This window comes from Scylla paramamosain, chromosome 4 (assembly GCF_035594125.1).
Source record: "Scylla paramamosain isolate STU-SP2022 chromosome 4, ASM3559412v1, whole genome shotgun sequence".
Taxonomy (NCBI): Eukaryota; Metazoa; Arthropoda; class Malacostraca; order Decapoda; family Portunidae; genus Scylla; species Scylla paramamosain.
Genome location: NC_087154.1, coordinates 11,831,869 through 11,856,244, shown reverse-complemented (window position 1 = coordinate 11,856,244; position 24,376 = coordinate 11,831,869). Strand labels below are relative to the sequence as shown.

The following is a 24,376-nucleotide window of genomic DNA, read 5'->3' as shown; positions in this document are numbered from 1 at the left end:
AGTGTAGGTATAGCTGAGGCCTGTATTAACGTTGTTATGTCACTGCTCCAACTCGTTTGGAACCCTCACCATGTCAGTCTTGATATTCACTCACTGCATCAGCCCAAGAGGGACTGGCACCCTCATGTGCTGCAAAACATGTTCATGACTAAATTGTCCAAGTACCCCCACGTTCAGGCTATTCATGTTTATTGTAATGGATCAGTGAATGGCAGCAGGTCCGGATGTGGGCTGTTCATCCGCTACTACATTTCTGCCAATCACCACACTGACACTGAGGTTTCCAGGCGGCTCCCTGCACGCATGTCCTCCACTAAGGCAGAACTGTATGCTGTTCTGGAGGCGCTCCATATTGTGGCGCCTCTCTGTAAGGATGTATTCTTCTTTGTTGACAGTCAGGCTGCACTGTATGCTCTCCAATCTACCTCCCCCATGGACTGTGATCTAGTTAATAAATGTCTTGATCTCATCCACGCCCTAGAAGGTGCTGGTGCCACGGTTCACTTCACCTGGATACCCTCTCATGTGGGTATCCCGCTTAATGAAGAAGCAGACCCCCTTGCTCAATGTGCCCTTCAGGACAACACAGTGGATCCTGGCGCTGTATACTCTGGGCTATGTTAAGAGTAGCATTAAGGACTTTGTACATAGAAGCATTAGTGATCAGTTGGAGCTTTGTTGCCATAGGGGCAGTGGCAGTAGTCTTCTCTATGTACGTGTCTCCCAGAGCTGTGCTTACACCTATGGGAGACACACTGCATCACGCAACAGGGTGGCAATGAGGCTCAGATTAGCCTATAAATACTTTTGTGAAGTCAGTGCTTCTCCTGGTGTATGCTGTGTGCTGCGTGCTGCACTAAGAGGACACACTCTGCGTCATTACGTCACGGAATGTCCTCTCATTGCTAAATTTAGGCTGCAAGGTCAACATGACTTATATACCCTCATTGACCATTTCTTAGACTCAGCCACTCTCAAGGCTATACTCAAGGAATATCCTACGTTTGCTCCCAGACTGTAGGACATTTATGCAATAAGATGTGCAATATCTGTGTTTATTTATTTACTTATATTCTTGTAATGTATACTATTTTTATATTTTTGATACCCTTAAGTCTTTGCCCTGGGGGGGGTGGCAAGGTCCGTCCTCCTCCTTTGTTGTATTTAATTATTAATGCAACAATCAATCAATCAATCAGTCAATCATAATGGTTAGTAGTGGTACGCATGTCTTATGTTTATTATGTATGCGGAGACACTCAGAAGTTTTCTTCAACTTTATTCTTTTGTCATTTCCTATGTTTCGACTCTTTCTGCAGGCATCTTCTGGCTAAAAACAACAAAACATTAAATAAAGATTGTATGAAATTTACATGCAATAGCAATACAAGTAAGCTAAAACAATAAACACACTAAGATTTAACACCGAATCCACCGGAAACGAAAATTATGTACACACCTTGCCTGTATGGCAATGGGAGAAGGACTCAAAAAGTTGAGTTCCAAAGCAATGATAATGGTACCGGAACAGAGCTCCAAAACATTATCTTACAATATGTAACTGACTCGATGTTAAGTTATTATTTGATTCTGGATTTATGTGCCTCTAATCATTTTGTTTCCATATTGGACTATGTCTTCTGTAGTATTCTGAAATCTTTGTTACAAAAGGAATGATTATGTTCATGTGAATGGGCATGTATTGCTGAAACAATGGAACAGCTAGTTGATTATTTGTTCTGGGAAAAATACATTTATGCTCAGCAATTCTTTGCGCAAGATTACGTCTAGTCTCACCAATATATATATATATATATATATATATATATATATATATATATATATATATATATATATATATATATATATATATATATATATATATATATATATATATATATATATATATATATATATATATATATATATATATATTGTGTGTGTGTGTGTGTGTGTGTGTAAGAGTTAATTTATTGTTTCCTTTCAATAGAAATTATAGGGAATCCGAAGCATGATTATCCGTGCCGAAAGATGTGAGCGCAATTGATATGGCAACACTGATATTGTGCGGCGTTACGTAGTGGGTGGGCGTCAATACATCATAATATTACACACACACACACACACACACACACACACACACACACACACACACACACATATATATATATATATATATATATATATATATATATATATATATATATATATATATATATATATATATATATATATATATATATATATATATATATATATATATATATATATATATATATATATATATATATATATATATATATATATATATATATATATATATATATATATATATATATATATATATATATATATATATATATATATATATATATATATATATATATATATATATATATATATATATATATATATATATATATATATATATATATATATATATATATATATATATATATATGCCAACTGTTCTTCTGATCTTGCTAGCTACATGCCTCCCTTTCTCCCGTGGCCTCACTGCACAAGACATTTTTCTTTCTCTCACCTCTATTCTGTCCACCTCTGTGATGCAAGAGTTAACCAGTATTCTCAATCATTCATCCCTTTCTCTATTAAACTCTGGAACTCCCTGCCTGCTTCTGTATTTCCATTGTCTTATGACTTGAACTCTTTCAAGAGGGAGGTTTCGAGACACTTATCTTGAAATTTTTGACTATTGCTTTCGACTCAGGGAACCGGCACTTCAGTGGGTCTTTTCTTATTGAGGTTTTATTACCTTTGGCCAGTGACCCTCCTACATAAGCCAAAACACACACACACACACACACAAACACACACATATATATATATATATATATATATATATATATATATATATATATATATATATATATATATATATATATATATATATATATATATATATATATATATATTTTTTTTTTTTTTTTTTTTTTTTTTGTAGGAAGGACACTGGCCAAGGGCAACAAAAATCTAATAAAAAAAAATGCCCACCGAAATGCCAGTCCCATAAAAGGGTCAAAGCAGTGGTCAAAAATTGATGGATAAGTGTCTTGAAACCTCCCTCTTGAAGGAATTTAAGTCATAGGAAGGTGGAAATACAGAAGCAGGCAGGGAGTTCCAGAGTTTACCAGAGAAAGGGATGAATGATTGAGAATACTGGTTAACTCTTGCGTTAGAGAGGTGGACAGAATAGGGATGAGAGAAAGAAGAAAAAGTCTTGTGCAGCGAGGCCGCGGAAGGAGGGGAGGCATGCAGTTAGCAAGATCAGAGGAGCAGTTAGCATGAAAATAGCGGTAGAAGACAGCTAGATATGCAACATTGCGGCGGTGAGAGAGAGGCTGAAGACAGTCAGTTAGAGGAGAGGAGTTGATGAGACGAAAAGCTTTTGATTCCACCCTGTCTAGAAGGGCAGTATGAGTGGAACCCCCCCAGACATGTGAAGCATACTCCATACATGGACGGATAAGGCCCTTGTACAGAGTTAGCAGCTGGGGGGGGGTGTGAGAAAAACTGGCGGAGACGTCTCAGAACACCTAACTTCATAGAAGTTGTTTTAGCTAGAGATGAGATGTGAAGTTTCCAGTTCAGATTATAAGTAATGGACAGACCGAGGATGTTCAGTGTAGAAGAGGGGGACAGTTGAGTGTCATTGAAGAAGAGGGGATAGTTGTCTGGAAGGTTGTGTCGAGTTGATAGATGGAGGAATTGAGTTTTTGAGGCATTGAACAATACCAAGTTTGCTCTGCCCCAATCAGAAATTTTTGAAAGATCAGAAGTCAGGCGTTCTGTGGCTTCCCTGCGTGATATGTTTACCTCCTGAAGGGTTGGACGTCTATGAAAAGATTTGGAAAAGTGCAGGGTGGTATCATCAGCGTAGGAGTGGATAGGACAAGAAGTTTGGTTTAGAAGATCATTAATGAATAATAAGAAGAGAGTGGGTGACAGGACAGAACCCTGAGGAACACCACTGTTAATAGATTTAGGAGAAGAACAGTGACCGTCTACCACAGCAGCAATAGAACGGTCAGAAAGGAAACTTGAGATGAAGTTACAGAGAGAAGGATAGAAACCGTAGGAGGGTAGTTTGGAAATCAAAGCTTTGCACCAGACTCTATCAAAAGCTTTTGATATATCCAAGGCAACAGCAAAAGTTTCACCAAAATTTCTAAAAGAGGATGACCAAGACTCAATAAGGAAAGCCAGAAGATCACCAGTAGAGCGACCTTGACGGAACCCATACTGGCGATCAGATAGAAGGTTGTGAAGTGATAGATGTTTAAGAATCTTCCTGTTGAGGATAGATTCAAAGACTTTAGATAGGCAGGAAATTAAAGTAATAGGGCGGTAGTTTGAGGGATTAGAACGGTCACCCTTTTTAGGAACAGGTTGGATGTAGGCAAACTTCCAGCAAGAAGGAAAGGTAGATGTTGACAGACAGAGCTGAAAGAGTTTGACTAGGCAAGGTGCAAGCACGGAGGCACAGTTTCGGAGAACAATAGGAGGGACCCCATCAGGTCCATAAGCCTTCCAAGGGTTTAGGCCAGAGAGGGCATGGAAAACATCATTACGAAGAATTTTAATAGGTAGCATGAAGTAGTCAGAGGGTGGAGGAGAGAAAGGAACAAGCCCAGAATCGTCCAAAGTATAGTTTTTAGCAAAGGTTTGAGCGAAGAGTTCAGCTTTAGAAATAGATGTGATAGCAGTGGTGTCATCTGGTTGAAATAGAGGAGGGAAAGAAGAAGAAGCAAAGTTATTGTTGATATTTTTGGCTAGATGCCAGAATTCGCGAGGGGAGTTAGATCTTGAAAGGGGTTTTGACATTTTCTGTTAATGAAGGAGTTTTTGGCTAGTTGGAGAACAAACAGACTTGGCATGGTTCCGGGCAGAAATATAAAGTGCATGAGATTCTGGTGATGGAAGGCTTAAGTACCTTTTGTGGGCCACCTCTCTATCATGTATAGCACGAGTACAAGCTGTGTTAAACCAAGATTTAGAAGGTTTAGGACAAGAAAAAGAGTGAGGAATGTATGCCTCCATGCCAGACACTATCACCTCTGTTATGCGCTCAGCACACAAAGACGGGTCTCTGACACGGAAGCAGTAGTCATTCCAAGGAAAATCAGCAAAATACCTCCTCAGGTCCCTCCAACTAGCAGAGGCAAAACGCCAGAAAAACCTTCGCTTAGGGGGGTCCTGAGGAGGGATTGGAGTGATAGGACAAGAAAAAGATATGAGATTGTGATCGGAGGAACCCAACGGAGAAGAAAGGGTGACAGCATAAGCAGAAGGATTAGAGGTCAGGAAAAGGTCAAGAATGTTGGGCGTATCTCCAAGACGGTCAGGAATACGAGTAGGGTGTTGCACCAATTGCTCTAGGTCATGGAGGATAGCAAAGTTCTAGGCTAGTTCACCAGGATGGTCAGTGAAGGGAGAGGAAAGCCAAAGCTGGTGGTGAACATTGAAGTCTCCAAGAATGGAGATCTCTGCAAAAGGGAAGAGGATCAGAATGTGCTCCACTTTGGAAGTTAAGTAGTCAAAGAATTTCTTATAGTCAGAGAAGTTAGGTGAGAGGTATACAGCACAGATAAATTTAGTATGAGAGTGACTTTGTAGTCGTAGCCAGATGGTGGAAAACTCGTAAGATTCAAGAGCGTGGGCACTAGAGCAAGTTAAGTCATTGCGCACATAAACGCAGCATCCAGCTTTGGATCGAAAATGAGGATAGAGAAAGTAGGAGGGAACAGAAAAGGGGCTACTGTCAGTTGCCTCAGACACCTGAGTTTCAGTGAGGAAAAGAAGATGAGGTTTAGAAGAGGAGAGGTGGTGTTCTACAGATTGAAAATTAGACTGCAAATGTTGCAGAAGTTAATGAAGAAAAAGTTGAGGGGGGTGTCAAGACACTTAGGGTCGTCGACAGAAAGGCAGTCCGACCTGGGGACATTTATGGTCCCCTCCCCAGATGGGGACTCCGAGGCTGGTGTAGGAGTCGCCATAATGATTTTAAAATTTTTGAGTGAAGGATGTGTGTTATTAGGTGCTTGTAGTTTTGTGTGGAGGAAGAGAGTTGTCTTTAGAGGGCAGGCTGTGAGTGCCCCCTTATCTTGTGAGACACAAAGGGAAACGTTCAGTAAGGTCACAGCTGGGTTTAATGATAAGTTCACAGCACCCCCTGAACAGTGCTTTAGACCTCACTATATATATATATATATATATATATATATATATATATATATATATATATATATATATATATATATATATATATATATATATATATATATATATATATATATAGACACAAGATGGACTAGAAGTCATGATACATGTTCGTTTCATTTTTTTTTTTTTTTATTAAATTATGTTGTATCCATGTGACTGCTTTTTCCTGACCTGGTGTAGGTTCACTCGAAGTCTATCAAGAACTTGGGATCAGCGCACGCTTGAACAGCATGCCAGATGTATGGCTCGAAGCCTGTAAACATTCCCTCCTCGCTTTCGCCATGTTTAGTGTTTACAAGTGATTTCGTCCCTTATCGAGTGTGGTCTACTGGAGACCAAAATTAGATTTTATTGAGGGAACGAAGATATTACAAATTGTAAGAATAATATCATTAGACACGAAAATAATGTATCTAAGTATTCATACCGTCCCAAGAAGCCATGACCTGAATATATCATCTACCGAATTCATCTTCAGAGTAGCGAGGAGATGCTCACTCCATGACAGCATCAAACCATACATCTGGTATGCTGTTCACGCATGCACTGATCCCAAGTTCTGGAAAGACCTCGAGTGAACTTACACAGGTCATCATTATGAAGCATCTTCTTCAGAGTCTGTATTAATAAAAGACTCCCAGGAGTACTAGGAACACTCCTAGAAGTGCTTTTATCCTCGACTTAGCTCCTAGATTCCTAGAAGTTGCTCCTAAAAGCAACTTTTACTTTCAAAGTAAAAGTTATTCCTAAGAGTAGAAGTGCCGCTGAAGTAGTATCTTTTCTAAGTGTAGCAGCATTATTAAAGGCATCTTCTACTGTTCTTCACAAGCGCCTCAGAAACAGGCATTTTCCGACACAACTACCCAGGGCCACAAGCTTTCTAAGGGTTTGCAAGAATTGTGGGTGGGCAGTGGGGTGGAGTGAAAGACAAAGCCACTTGCGAGCAGCGATGCAAACATGTTAGGTGAAAATAAACCGATGTGAGTGTATTCCGATGTGAGTGTATTGTTTTAAATAAAATCTCGAACATACAAAATTATCAGCATACAAGTGAGTCATAAGTTAAAATAATTATTAAAACTGTGTAGCGTCAATTATTTAAAATTAAGTGATTTGCCTTGTCTTGGGCCACGACTTCCAACACATCATTGTGTTCTGGTGTGAGGTCATGACTGATACAACCAATTCACGGTAAAATACTCTGCAGAGTGGCTCATATTTGCACAGGTGATGAAGTAGAACAGGTCTGAAGAAGCGATACACAGAATGGAATGTTCCCTTAACATGGCGGAATCTGAGGACCAGGGAAGGGACCTCGCTCTCACTTCTGTGAATGACCTGTGACCTGAACCGCTGCTAGACGTGCTACCTATATCACAGTTTCCCCTTGTTCCATAATCGCTAATAATAAAATATATTTTGTTATATTATAATACTTCCAGTCTGTCTAGAAAGAATAGGATAATAAATAGGGATACCTATTACCCAAAAAAGCAGAAATAGTGCGAAAAAACCAGCTAAGAGATGCTTTGACATTTCATTTCATAACTGCCATATGTACAGTACCATGCAGCAAGTTTTACTAATCATATTTGGCCAACATCAATCATCATTTTGACTCGGAATGGCTTAACCAGACTACGGCATATTGCTCTATGCCTCATCTTTAAATGTGACAAGCAACTATGGTCACTTTCAAACTAAATTTATCTGTTTTATCGCCTAACCTGTTTTTATCTATTTATCACCTAACTCTTCTGACTACAAGAAATTCTTTGACTATTTAACTTCTAAAGTGGAGCACATTCTGACTCTCTTCTCTTTTGTGGAGATCTCCATTCTTGGAGACTTCAGTGTTCAGCTTTGGCTTTCCTCTCCTCTTCACTGGCCATCTTGATGAACTAGCCTTCAACTTTGCTATGCTCCACAACCTAGAGCAATTAGTGCAACACCCTACTCGTATTCCTGACCATCTTGGACGCCCAACATTCTTGACCTTTTTCTGACCTCTAATCCTTCTGCTTATATTGTTACCATCTCTTCTCTATTGGGCTCCTCCAATCACAATCTCATATCTGTATCTTGCCCTATTGCTCCAATCCCTCCTCAGGATCCCCTTAAGCAGAGGTACCTCTGACATTTTGCCTCTGCTAGTTGGGGGGACCTGAGGAGGTATTTTGTTGATTTTCTTTGGAATGACTACTGGTTCTGTGACAAAGACCCATCTCTGTGTGCCAAGCACATAACAGAGGTGATAGTGTCCGGCATGGAGGCATACATTCCTCACTCTTTTTCTCGACCTAAACTTTCCAAACCTTGGTTTAACACAGCCTGTTTTCATGCTATACATGATTGAGAGGTGGCCCACATGAGGTACTTAAGCCTTCCATCACCAGAATCTCATGCACTTTATATTTCTGCCCGAAACCATGCCAAGTCTGTTCTCCAACTAGCCAAAAACTCCTTCATTAATAGATGTCAAAATCTTTCAAGATCTAACTCTCCTTGTGACTTCTGGCATCTAGCCAAAAACATTTCCAATAGCTTTGCTTCTTCTTTCCCTTTTATTTTAACCAGATAACATCTTTGCTATCTTTAAAGCTGAACTCTTCACTTAAACCTTTGCTAAAAAGACTTATGAAGCTGATGGGGTCCCTCCTATTTTTCTCTGAAACTGCACCTCCATGCTTGTACCTTGCCTAGTCAAAGTCTTTCAGCTCTGTCTGTCAACATCTACCTTTCCTCACTGGAAGTTTACCTACATTCAACTTCTTCCTAAAAAGGATGACTGTTCTAATCCCTCAAACTACTGTCCTATTGCTTTAATTTTCTCCCTATCTAAAGTTTTTGAATCTGTCCTCAACAGGAAGATTCTGAAACATCTATCACTTCACAATCTTCTATCTGATCGTCAGTATGGGTTCTATCAAGGCTGCTCTACTAGTAATCTTCTGGCTTTCTTTACTGAGTCTTGGTCATCCTCTTTTAGGGATTTTGGTGAAACTTTTGCTGTTGCCTTAGACATATCAAAAGTTTTTTATAGAGCCTGGCACAAAGCTTTGATTTCCAAACTACCCTCCTACGGCTTCTATCCTTCTCTTTCTGTAACTTCATCTCAAGTTTTCTTTCTGACTGTTCTATTGCTGCTGTGGTAGAAGGTCACTGTTCTAAATCTATTAACAGTGGTGTTCCTCAGGGTTCTGTCCTGTCACCCACTCTTCCTATTATTCATTAATGATCTTCTAAACCAAACTTCTATCCACTCCTACATTGATGCTGCCACCCTGCACTTTTCCATGTCTTTTCATAGACGTCCAACCCTTCATGAAGTAAACAGTTCATGCAAGGAAGCAACAGAATGCCTGACTTCTGATCTCTCTAGAATTTTTGATAGGGGCAGAGCAAACTTGGTATTGTTCAATTCCTCAAAAACTCAATTCCTCCATCTATCAACTTGACAGTTTTCCAGACAACTATCCCCTCTTCTTCAATGACACTCACTTGTTCCCCCTCTTCTACACTGAACATTCTTGGTGTGTCCTTTTCTTATAATCTAAACAGGAAATTTCACATCTCATCTCTATCTAAAACAGCTTCTATGAAGTTAGGCATTCTGAGATGTCTCTGCCAATTTTTCTCATCCCCTCCCAGCTGCTAATTGTGTACAAGGGCCTTATCCATCCATGTATGGAGTATGCCTCACATGTATGGGGGGGTTCCACTCATACCGCTCTCTAGACAGGGTGGAATGAAAAGCTTTTTTGTCTCATCAACTCTTCCCCTTTAACTGACTGTCTTCAGCCTCTTTCTCATCACTGCATTTTTGCATCTCTAGCTATCTTCTACTGCCATTTTCATGCCAACTGCTTTTCTGATCTTGCCAACTGCATGCCTCCCCTCCTTCTGTGGCCTCGCTGCACAAGACTTTCTTCTTTCTCTCACCCCTATTCTGTCCACCTCTCTAATGTAAGTGTTAACCAGTATTCTCAGTCATTCATCCCTTTCTCTGGTAAACTCTGGAACTCCCTGCCTGCTTCTGTATTTCCACTTCCTTCAAGACAGAGATCTCAAGACACTTATCCTTCAATTTTTGACTACTGCTTTGGACCCTGTTCAGGGATTGGCATCTCAGTGGGCTTTTTTTTATTGGATTTTTTGTTACCCTTGGCTGGTGTTCCTCCTATATTGAAAAAAAAAAAGTGCCGGACATAATTTTGTGGTGGTGGTGATGGAGGTGGCATGCGATTGTGACAGCAGAATTTTGCAGTGGTGTGTGGTAGGAGCAGGAAAGGCCAGACAGGTGATATGTATGAAGCCAGTGGTTGAAAAGGTACAAGTTAACTTTTATGAAGCCAGAGATGGAAAAGGAATAATTATAAGTTGGATACATTGATGGTTCTGGATTAATTGAAGTTAAAAATTTCTTTAATATAATGACCAATATTACTTAAGTGCATTACTGTTGACAAAAGTTATTGTTTCTTTACAAGTTAATAAAGCTTTTGTAACTAACATTGCCTTTTAAGCTGCTTGTATGAAGCCAGAAATGGAAAAGGAAATAATTACAAGTTGGATACATTGATGATTCTGGATTAATTAAAGTTAAAATTTCTTCAATATAATGACCAATATTACTTAAGTTACATTACTCCTGACAAAATTTACTGTTTCTTTACAAGTTACTAAAGCTTTTGTAACTAATGTTGTCTTTTAAGCTGCCTTTAAGTATCATATAATTATAATCTTTGTCCTTATTCCTTATAAATATTGCTATCAGCTGAAAGTAAAAATAAAATAAGAACATTCCTGTTGATAAAAGTAACTTTTTCAGCCTTCATGGAATACCTGTGGGCCAGAGAACACGACAGGGTGTGCAGGGAAAGGGTCTTCAGAGATTGGCTTGATCCACTGGATCAAGCCAACCTCACCATGAAATCCTGCACCTTTTGACTCCTTGGTGAGTAACCTTTCATCTGTGTCTGTGTATTCTTTTTCAGCTGATGTGTATGAAACTTCAAAAAGAACCTGTCTATGTTCTTCAATTATCAAATTATATTAAAAGTTTACTTTTAGTGATAATGCATTTCAAAATTGGTGCTAAAATTTTTTTGCGAAAATTTTGCAAGTAATTGTCAGCATATAGCATACTGGTGTCACCTGTGAAGTAGTTTTTTTTTTTTTTTTCCACACTATATTTTCAAGTTTGTCTCCAGTAAATGTAGAAGGTACTAAACAAGTGTACTTGAAAAGCTAGATTGTTTCTGTATAATATGAAGATTTTTCTTATGAGGGGGAAGACTAATCTGTATAAAAATTATATAGACTGGAGAGTAAAGTAAAGGTTAATTTCATGAACAAGAAATGGGTATTAAAATAATGTGATGGTTAATTGTTTATGAACAAGATTTTTAAAGTTATTTTTTGTGTGGATTAATCCTTTACACATGCTTCTATCATTGCAGGTGATTCTTTTATCCTCTAGAGCCCTTTTCTAATGACTTTTGAGCCAAGAACTGCAGGCAAACACACCTTCAACAGCCACACAAAGACACGTATGGTGATACAGCAGACATATGGGACACTGGAATCCAGATTCTGCTGTCTGTACAAGTCAGGTGGCACCCTGCAGTGCCACCCAGTTAAAAGTTCTCATAAAGCAGTTGCACATATGCAGTTGCACAATATGTGCATCCAAAGAAGAATTCCCCTGAATGAGCCACTACTTGATGATGACCTCGAAGCTTGAGAATACAGAAGAGGCATCCAAGCTGGACTGGCTTGCTGCAGTGTTGTCAACAAAAATGTATTTTCATAGGTTTTCTCTGTCTCTGTCTCTGTCTCTCTCTCTTTTGATGTTTCGTGCCTATTGAAGACAGCATCTAAGGAGGTGGCCTTGGCAGAATGTCTTCCAGTTGAAGTCTTCCTTCCTTGCTCGTTCAAAGCCCTACACCAGCACCTTTTGTCTCACATGTACCACCTCAACCTATTTTAACATCCAAGTGCCCTTCCAGTCTTTCACTATGCTCATGTACACTTAAGTATTGTCAAAATAAAAGAGAAGTTTAATATACAGATTTACTTTCACCCCAAAAAATTATCTTAATGTACTGCATATAAAAAAAAATTACTTATAAAACAAAGAAAAATGGTGAAAATCTTAAAAGAAACATGTTACTAACCTATTATCATATCTAAAAGTAAGAGAATGATCACACATTATACACAAATAAAAAGGTCCTGCTATTAATCTTTCTTGACAGCAATTTCTGCCAGGGAATTGGCTATGATTTCCAGCACTGTAGTCATGGCCTCCATGTAGGTGTTGAAAGTAAGAGTTTCTTACTTCCAGTTGATCACTCAACATATCCATTGAACCCCTCATGTTCCTTGTCTTGGTGAGGATGCCTTGTTAGAACTCCAACATCTGAGGAACTGCTAGATCTTCTGCCCTGCTTGTGTCTCAAATGTTGGGACCAGCAGTCAGCAAGGAGATGCAATGATGTTGAGGGCTGGACAGGGAGCATGCAGAGTGATGTGGGCTGCTCTTCTGACAGAATATTAACAGTGGCTTTGTTGGCTTGGCTCTAGCTGAGGTGAGGACAGGAGGGATGACTGCCACAGCAGCAAATGTGGCTGAATGATAGAGCAAAACATACTGTTCCATGCTGCCCTCTTCACCCGCATGACTGAAAGTAATGAAGAACCATCAATATAATAATTATACATATTCATGGAAATCATGGAAATAAGGAAGAATCCAGCTAACACATCCAATAAAAATCAAAACATTATTCACTAAAAAAACATAAACCAAAGGTGACTATAGAGATGGTGACTATGAAGACTACTTATCATTTATACTTTGTGAGTTATTGAAATTAGCTGCAGGGAAACTGTTAAATTATTTAGTGAGTGATTAAAATTGCTGATACAAGATCCTACACAAATGATTCACAGTTGTGCCTTCATAAAGTATATTATTTGGAAGACATGGAATGCAGAACTTAAATAAGAAGTGGTATAAAAAGCACATATTGCCAAGAACCAGTTAATTTTGCTGGCTGATATATTAATTCACAATAAGGGCACACAACATTTGCAGGAGGGAGAGCATACTGATTTCTTTAAAAATCAGAAAAAAATTAAACTAGCTAAATGAGCATATACCTAATTCAGTGCAGAGCATGTTATTACACAGGATATGTATAGATGATATGCTGGCATAATTAAGGCAAGATGCATCAATTATTTTCCTGTTACCACCTCCTGCTCTGCCTCCTGATTGCTTGACATACCCACACCTGCTGGACCTAATTGTGCTTTGGAGTATGAGACTGAGACTGAGATGAGACTAAACTAGACCACAAAAATTAGCAGTGTTGTAAAGCCCACACACTTTCTTCTCCTACTGTCCTTCACCCCATCTTTCCCTCTTTCTATCTCCTTTCCTCTACTTCACCTACCCCTTTCTCTTAAAAAAAAAAAAAAAAAAGAATTGTGCTTTGCCCTCCACCTGTGAGAAATTCAGAGTATTATGAGTAGGAAACATACAACTTAAATTAATTAGCTAACAATACCTAAACAAAAGAGTGTAACCTAACTAAACATCTTCATATATTTGGTGGTGGCATATATATATATATATATATATATATATATATATATATATATATATATATATATATATATATATATATATATATATATATATATATATATATATATATATATATATATATATATATATATATATATATATATATATATATATATATATATACCCAGCATTAGTTATATATTGAAATGAGTTATTCTTTCCCAATTATCACTTAATTTTAGTACAGTAAAATCCCTCTCATCCGGCATGCGAGTATCCGGCAGCTTCAAGTATCCGGCACATTTTTCCCTGAGCTTTAAAATCAATAAAAAATCAATGCGTACTCATAAAATCGATTAAAATTTCCGCGCGAGGCATATTTTGTCCCCTCACCACCAGAGCGCACTGCTTCGCGCCACCCGCGGCCCACTGCACTGTGTTTACTCAGTGACTCAGTCCCGCGTGTACACTGTTTATCGCCTGACACCTTCATCACCTTCAGAGGTGTCGGGAGCGAAAAAGTGTCACAAACACTCGTACATTTTCATATCTTTATTGTATGCTATACATGTTGGCTAATAATGAATAAAGCAAATAAGTTTATACGTACTTTATTTTTGTAACCCATCAACTTATTTATAAGAGGAAAGTATTAAAGAGAATGTTAGTACAGTAGTATTGTGTGTTGGTGAGTGTGAGGTGGCAGCACGGGTGGCGACGCGCGGCACGGCGATCAGCTGATCTTTGTTATGGTAAGATGCGTGAGTGTAGGGTGGTGATTGTGGACATAATTTCACTTCTATTCAAGTATGCAGCAACTTCTGGTATCCGGCATGTCGGCGGTCCCATTGATGCTGGATAAGAGGGATTTTATTGTAGTGTGGAGGCACTTCCTTCACATTATTGTTGATATGTCAAAATATGTAACAACTCTCTCTCACCTGTAGCTGTGTTCCCTGTTAAGTTACCCCTTTTTTCTCCTTGATGTCAGTGAACTTTTTTTTTACTTCAGTGATGGTTCTGACAATGCTATTCACATCGTTGACTAGCTGTCACTGCATCCCACGCCTGCTCCTTTATTGTGCTGGTGAGGCAAGGAGTGAGTGAGCCAACAACAATGTCCCACCTCGCCCTCACTGCTGAAACAAGCATCAAGAGCTCCTTGCTGGAATGGCCGTGGAATGGGTTTTATTGTTCTTGCTATTCGGTTCAAAATGATATAATGATCATGGGCCCTGGTGAAATCCTGCGAGGCTATCACATGAAGATACAAGGGAGGCGGATGACAGCTGATCGTCCTGATGTGTGGAGTGTTGTGACTGCAGGCCAATAGTTGGGTGTGTAGTGCAGTGTAGTGAGGGTGGAATAGCGGGCAGTGGAACTCGATGGAGTGTCAGTTTTGTACAAGGGCTTCGCCACGTTTGAGATTTGAGACTCGCTTTCCAGTAACGGGTGATGAAGGGGCATATGTGTAAAATTCCATGTGTATACTAATGTGAGGCCATTTCTTTTTCTCTCATTTTTCAGTTGTAGTGATGATCACTTGAAATAAATAAATAACACACACACACACACACACACACACACACATTAGGTGCTGGCCATGTAGAATGAACCTATAATTAAACATTCATATGGTAAAACATCTCTTGAATCATCAATAACTAAAATATTATACATCCATGTACTGAAATACTCTGAATGTCAAGCCATATGTATTTGTAAACACATGCAAATATAAGCCTATGACATCTTATGTAAGCTTGGATGTGACTGGCTGTTTCCTTGCCACCAGAAGCCTGTAGCAGCTACCAGTTGCAACAGCACTCATAGCTTACCAGGCCGCTACTAAGTCATTCCTGAACAGCGATTTACCAGCTCTGGTAGTGGTATGATAACTTGGCCCTTGTAGATAGGCCTAGCTGGTAAGTTTGATGAATCCAGGCCTTAGTATATAATCCTTGCTCAATAGTAGGAGGGCAGTCCACTCTAATGGGTGAGCTGGTCGCCATGCGAATGCAGTGCTGCCAAATGGCCAGAAGGTAAAAACATTCAGCCAGCACAATGAATAATGTGTGGAGAGAAGTGACTTCTTGACTTGGGCAGCTTTTTATTCTTATATATGTTGCCAAGATGGGTATTTGTTCATACTCAACAATGTACAAATGTACTTTTCAGATAATTACAACTGGAATAAGGATTTGTCCTTTTTTTTGGCTTTCCCAAGAACAAGAGAGGAGCTGTAACTTTATTTTTAGACTCAGAAGTTCCTACTTATTTTGTGTGATGAACTCATTATTTACCTGAGGTCTGTGTCATTGCTACTGTACTGGGCTTTCCAGGTAATAGGATATGTATCAGCCTAATGGTTACATGACATTGTAACTGAGCTGTTCCTTGAATCCAGCTCGTAAGTTTTTATGTACTGAAGTGTGATGTGAAGGTGGCTACAATGTGGAATTACTTGCCACAGTCTATTAGCTTGCCTATCATGGTAACATTCAAGTCCACTCTGCACTAACACCTTAGCAGTATGTTTCAGTATAAGTAGATTTAGGCCAAGGTACGATTTCCAGACATGACCATCAAAATCACTTGGAGTAGTCAATCAGGTAAGCTTGTGAATGATGACTCTCATCACTTTTGTTCAAAGCCCTAATGCCATTATTTATGACTTATGATCCAACCATGTGATTAAGTCTGCATGGTAATGATTAAGCAAGCAAGCAATGATTGGGTTTTCTCTGTGATTTATATAACATCGAGTACTGTGTCGAGAATTAATTAGATTACACGAGGCAAACACAATATTAATAGGGCTGCTTTTGATTTAGGGATGATATCATGACTTCTGTTGTTAAGCAAATCCACAGATGAGCATCAGGAGATTATTTTATAGTTGTACAGAAATACAATAGGGTTGAGGATGAATATGAAGACAATAAGTGTTCAACAGCATTATGAAAAGAAAAATAGTTTGAGCCCTGAACATGAAAAATAAATTGATAGAAGAATAGGAATAGGATGGAGTGCCTTTGAGAAAATGAGCAGTGTGATGAAGAGTAATCTCCCACTCTCAATAGGAAGAAAAGTATACAGGTAATCATTGCATTGAACTAGCCCTAACATACAGCTTGGAGAGCTTGGAGGCTCATTAAAGTCTACTACTGTACAAAGAATAGATTATTTGTTAAACAGTTATGAAACTGGCATGCCATAAAAAGAAATATGAGGTAGGTGTCTTGAAAATTACCTACATGGGTAAGCAAAGGGAGTGGTTAGTATCCATGAAGGAATAAAGAATTGTACTAGTTTACTAATATCAAGGGTACTTGAGCAGTGTGATGATATCCAAGTATAGAGTCCTTGTTAACATTATCATCAGTGGCTTTGGCACAAAATGTGGCACAACAGACTAGAGTGGGTGTTGTGGAATTTTTCATATGAGAAGGGCATGTAGATATATTAGATGGGGTGATATGGAACCTACAGCTTTGGTTACTAAAGGGATTACTGGTAAGTATTACACTCAGTTGTATTAAACTCTGGGCCATATGGTACCTACAGCTTTGGTTACTAAAGGGATTACTGTTAAGTATTGCACTTAGTTGTATTAAACTTTAACATAATGCATAACTCTATTATTTCTGCAGCCAAATCTTGAACATTGTAGCTAGTGGGGATGATAACTCAAGAAAAATTAGCTCTCAAATGGTGCAGGTAATGGTAAACTTATGTGAGCAAGAGTAAAGTTACCCTCTGGCTGCTGGAGGCACCACCATTGTGGGGAGAGCAAAAATTTAACATTGAGTGGACTGCCCTTCTAATATACAGAGTTCTTGGTGTAGCCCAAGGATATAGCTGTGGGCATGCAGCAAGCACAAAGTCTTCTTTGTAGCCCCAGATACAAAGGAAGTGTTTAATAAACCACTGTGATTTTCCCTGCCAACACCTGCCTTTGTCTGTCTGTCAGTTGAGTAAGAGCTTGGTAAACCCATGAGGTTCCTGGACACCAGACTCATGTGACTTGGTAAGTCAGATGCTTTGATAATAGCTGATAATCCTGACAAGAAGTGAGGTGTCTTGGCTGAGTGAATCTGGACAAGTAAGGAACCTCTGGATTCATAACAATGCTTTGATTTGGTAATGTTTTCTTATCTGTCCTATGCAAATATCTCTTTTTAAGGTAATGCTTATCAGAAAAGTATTGCTTAAATTGCAACAAATTTAGAGGCTATCTCAGGATTAGACAGCTCCAAAAAGACTCCATTATGACAGAGCTTGTAGTAGATTAAAAATATTACATATTAACACACAGAATGCACTCATAAAGATATATGTATGTATAATACTCAGATCTGAGACTTAGATCATCCTTACATATAATAGCTAAAAGTCCTCACTTGGCACCAAATTGATGTTGGTCAGTTATGTCTAAACCTATAGGACACTGGATAATTTAAAAAAATCACCCAGAATTTTTTATTCCTGAACTTAAGATATATTCATAAATACTGCAATAAGCTTTTTTTGGCCAGACAACAACACACCCCTGCTGTATTCTCCTGAAGGTCCCCTAGGTGGGTGTCCCCCCCAGTTTGGGAACCTCTGCTCTTGGTTGAGTTAAGGGCTACAAGGGTAGTTGTGTGTGAATATATGCATACTCAATTAAGGGGGGAAGTATAATATAAACTTATTGTTTTCAGGATCCCAGTGTGGACTCTGGGTTTGTTAATGTTTTCTCAAGAGGGTAATGTTTTGAGTAGTGCTTTCTTAGACAATTGGGATAGGCTTTGAGTTTAGTATGTTAAATGAGGAATCTTTGTCTCTTCTGTTCATTTATAATCCAGGTTTAAACATTGAATTAAGGAATACATGGGATAACTTTGATCTTTTGGTGTTTCTCTCCATCCCAAAACATTGTGATAATCAAATAAACCAATGTGCCTTAGAATGTGGGTTGTTACAGAGCCAGTGCTTCTTTATAATTTTTCTTCTTATTTGAGGCAAAGGAAAGTACTGGGAACATCAAAGAATACATACCAAAATAATAACAATTTTTTTCCTTTCAAGAAGTAAATTAATCTTACAAATGGGGACAAAATCTTACCTGTTGAGTAGCTCTTGGATCAATAACACGTGAATATAATTTAACAAATTTACTATGCCACTAACAACAGTAATTTCTGAATTACCTTTTGCTTATTTAAGTAGTGATGACTTAATTTCTTTACTAGCATCCGACATTCCTAACCAGATAAATAACTCATTTGAACCTTTTGGTGTAATGTTAAACATTCCAATGATGTCAATATTACAGTCTTTTCTATGCTCAAGATACTCAAATGTTCCCAGATTAGACTATGTATTTCTCAATGCCTTCTCCTCTATTACTATAGGTAACGTTACTACTATTACACAATTCACCATGAACATTCATTCTGTTCCCACTAACATTCAATTCTTTATTGGTTTGATTTTAACTAATATATGTATAAACCACAATGTTGTAGGATTTACAGAAACTTGCTTAGATAAGGATCTTATTTCATTATACAGTTGTACCTCGGTACTCAACCGCCTCTATACTCGACCAAATCGGTGCTCGACCAAAAAATTTGAGTAAAAAATGCATCGGACCTCGAACAGATTTTCGGTACTCGACTAGCCGAGTCGACCCGAATGCGCTCCTCGGCCCTTCTCGGCCCTTCTCGGCCCTTCTCGGCCAGCGGGTAAGCGTCAGTTCGACTCAGACCACCAGCGGAGTAAGACGTACGCAGTTTGTTCGAGTATTTCTTCCCAGATTTAAACTTTTTTGTGTTGCTCTAGCCCTTAATAATGGGTCCAAAGAAAGACAGTGATAAGGGGAAGGCAAAGAGGAAAACAGTGAGGACCACTATTGAACTGAAGAAGGAAATTATAGCAAAATATGAAAGTGGTGTACGAGTGGTGTACATGAATGAAAATGGTGTACAAAATGGTTTATAATGCTTTATTTATCTTTATCATGTACTGCTTGTGCACATTTACGTTTTATTGTTGTTTAGATACACGTTCTTATAATATTTTAGGTATTTTTCTTAATGGTAAGAACGGATTAAAATACTTTCCATTATTTCTTATGGGAAAATTGGTTTCGGTGTTCGAACAAATCGGTGCTTGACCACCACCTCAGAATGGATTATGGTCGAGTACCGAGATACGTCTGTATTAATTACCAGAATACAACATGATTACCAGTTGCAGGAACAGGAATGGTGGTGGTATTGCAATGTATATTTCTAGTGACTATAATTCCAGCATATCTGATGAATTTTCCTTTATTGAACAATATATGGAGTGTTTAGGTGTTGTAAGTGCTCAAGCAAACAAAAAGCATTTATTCATTTGCACCTAGTGGTAATGTTTACAGCTTTATGAACAGATTAAATAACATGTTTTTCTGATGCTAATGACAAAATTTCTGAAGGTATATTTGTTTTTGATGATTTTCATATTGATTTTCTAAAACATTATGATGTTCCAATCTTCAAGTTTATAAATTTAATGTACCACTCTTTTTTTTCCTTTGATTACTAAACCAGCTAGAATAACTGATACCTCTGCAACACTAATTGACCATATTTGGGTTTCTAAACAAGATAACATAAACAATTACATCATACAAACTGATATTACTGATCATTTTCCAGTTATTTCACAGTTCACAATATATCACCAAATGAATAACTAAACCTACTTAGCTAGATCTGTTTAGTAATGACCTTTCTAAAGTCAGCTAGAGTAATGTTTTAAAATCTAATTTCCCTAATGAGTCATATAATTTCTTTTTCAATAAATTTGTCTATTCATTTTAGAAAAACTGTCCTGAAAAAAGAATGAGTAAATACTAAAAATGATCAGAATCCATATGTCACATCGGCACGTAAATGGCCTTTAACATATGGAAATATGTACAGACAATATAGAAATAACTTAACATCATTATTATGAGCTGCTAAAAATAGATTTTACAAAGATCTTTTAAAATATAATAAGGGTAATCCTAAAGCTCATTTTTAATCAATAAACTCGATTCTTGGCCGTAATTCTCATTCAGCAAACCAAAATATTGAACTGAAATCTTATTGCTAAGACATTGCAAATTAATTCAATAACCATTTCTCAAGAACTAACAACACTCCTGAAGACATACCAAACAGAGATTAACTTCAGTATTTGAACAATCCTCTCTTATTTGCAATGTATTTACCTCCCACAAGTAATCTGGAAATATTTAAACACCTATGCTCTCTTACCACAAATGCTCCTGGTTATGATGACATACCACCAATAATATTAAGTCACACATCCACTCTGATAACTACACCTCTAACACACATTATAAACCTCACACTAAAAACAGGAATTTTCCCCCAATAAATTAAAAACTGCTAAAATAATTCCAGTACATAAGTCTGGAAGCAGGAGTGACATCAATAACTATCAACCAATATCTATACTTCCAACATTCAGTAAAATACTTGAGAAAGTTATATCAACTCGATTAAAGAATTATTTGGAAAAAAAAAAATATTTTGTCAGTATATCAAAATGGTTTTCGTGCCAACTGTTCTACTGATTCTGCAATAGTCCAATAATATTTATAATATAATATTTATAATAACATAATAATAATAAAATAATAATATATGATAATAATAATAATATAATAATAATAATAATAATAATAATAATAATAATAATAATAATATAATAATATAATAACAATATAATATAATAATAATAATATAATAATAATAATGTAATAATAATGATAATAATAATAATAATAATAATAATAATAATAATAATAATAATAGTAATAGTAATAATAATAATAATAATAATAATAACAATAATAATAATAATAATAATAATAATATAATAATAATAATAATGATAATATATAATAATAACATTAACATAATATTTATGAATACCTAGAAGATAAAATTTATGCTGTAGGTGTTTTCATAGATCTATCTAAGGCATTTGACACTTTGAATCATTACATATTACTTAACAAATTAGATCATATTGGCATCAGAGGTGTATCACTAAAATGATTTGAAAGTTATTTAACCAACAGGACACAGGTTGTTTACTGCAATACTAAATATTAATTTTACAGAAGTATTATAGCAGGGATCAAAAATATGACCTACACTTTTTCTGATTTACATAAATTATATCAAATCCAGCAAAAAATTTAAATTTACTATATACGCAGATAACATAAACTTGCTAATGAAAGATAGTGATATTTGTAATCTACATACAAACTTGACAATAGAACTACATTCCATAAATAACTGGATAAAACTAAATAAACCAAGATTTAATATAAGTATGACTTTTTTTCAGAATCGATCCATAACAAATCATATCTCCCCAGTAATCCTTGATGGTGAAATATTGCAATGCATTATTCATATAAAATTTTTAGGTGTTGTTATTGATAATAATTTTAATTAGAACTTCCATATAAATAATGTATTTTCAAAACTGTGTAGGATGTGTGCAATTTTATATAAAATAAAAAAGCATCTCACTTGCTAAGTGTTTACTACACACACTGCTTCACTCATTTAATTTAATGTGTCTCAGTATGGTTCTGCACATGGCCTTCTTTCCTAAAGAAATTAAAAGTTATTCAAAATAAAATCCTGTGATGCATTTTTAATATGGAAAAATTTTATTCTACAGGTGTAATATATTCTAAATACAAATTATTGGATTTTTTTTATATTCATAAGTGTGTTGTTTTTTTTATTTTTAAATTCATTAGAAATTTCCCAGGCACTAATTTATTTAAATTCCTAGAATCCTCTTACACAACAAGAGGTAGAAACCTGAATTTAGACTGCCCTCTATTTCACACAGTATTATTTAAAAACTGCATTTTCTACTTTGGTCCCCAACTATGGAATTCTCTTCCCGTCGCCATCAAGGAACTTGTAAAAATTGGTAATTTTTCTCACTTTAAGAGAAAAACTAAAGTGCATTTTATTGTTCTGAGAAATATATAAATATCATACTTGCAATGTAATAAGTTTAGTATATTGTATGCTTTATTAACTACATATATGTATGTGTATGTGTAAGTATATATGTGAGGTTGTATGTATGTATGAAAGTATGCATATGTATGTTTTTATATGTCCATTGAACTATATAGGTGTAGGTACATGTGTACGTGTAAGTATGTGTGTGAGGATTTATGTATGTTTGAGAGTATGTATGTGTATGTCTATTGTACTATCAACAGCTAGGTGCAGGTACATATGTATGTGTAAGTACATGTGTATATATATATATATATATATATATATATATATATATATATATATATATATATATATATATATATATATATATATATATATATATATATATATATATATATATATATATCATTGAATGTGATAGCTAGTTGAGCATTTATTATTTTTCTTGAGATATTTTCCTTATATCTTATGATTGTCTTATATTCTTTTTTAATTGGCTGTATGACTTCGCCAAAGCTAGCTAGCTTCGGCGAAGTCATACAGCCAATTAAAAAAGAATATAAGACAATCATAAGATAATTATAAGGAAAATATCTTAAGAAAAATAATAAATGCTCAACTAGCTATCACATTCAATGAGATATGTATTAGAGAAAGATTCCTGCCCATATACACCCTTAATATATATATATATATATATATATATATATATATATATATATATATATATATATATATATATATATATATATATATATATATATATATTGTATTATCAATAGCTGGATGTAGGTACATGTGTATATGTAAGTATGTGTATGTACAAGAATTTGTATATGTCCACTGAACTATTAATAGCTAGGTTTTCCTTTTAATTTTTATTTTCATTGCCAAATAATATTTTGCAGCAAAACCAGCTTAATGTGATATGTATGATATTTATATATAAATATAAATATATATATAAATGTCATGCAGCTATATGTCTGTCAGGAAGCCTTGGCTTGACAGATCATGCCAAGGTAAAGTATAATTTGTATTTGAATCTGTAATACTTGTATTGGCAACAAACCTTACTTACTACAGTAACTTAACTGCCCTCTCCACCCATCTTCAAGTTCTTTAGCGGATGTATAATAACATTAAGATTAAGTACAATCTTTTCCTCTGATTGACCAGTGCCACCTGTTAATCCTTTGTCTTACCATCATTACTAACTCATTATTTTAATGACTTCCTTTAACATAGCATTCATTCATCTTTCAATTTGTTGCTTTCTTTTAAGTAACTAATGTACTGTTGTACCAATACCAGTATTTTCTCCTATTTTTTTCAATACTCTGAGCTTATGATACTTTTCCTTCATGTAGTTTATTGTATTATTATTATTATTATTATTATTATTATTATTATTATTATTATTATTATTATAGTTATACTATGTTCCTTTTGCTGTTGTAATAACAAGAAGGTGTTAAAAACTTCA

General features: G+C 36.2%; 1 protein-coding gene across 10 annotated transcripts in view; it reads left to right on the top strand.

Annotated features, from left to right (window-relative positions):
- Positions 1-12,309, top strand: part of LOC135099747 (uncharacterized) — a 35,990-nt gene extending 23,681 nt beyond the window's left edge. For 4 of the 10 annotated variants that reach the window (XR_010268327.1, XR_010268326.1, XR_010268332.1 and 1 more), the window contains exons 2-3: positions 11,075-11,200; positions 11,706-12,309. The gene's annotated coding sequence lies outside the window, so the exon portion shown is untranslated. The other 6 variants (XR_010268330.1, XR_010268328.1, XR_010268325.1 and 3 more) reach the window with 6 other exon arrangements.
- The last annotated feature ends 12,067 nt before the right edge of the window (positions 12,310-24,376 follow it).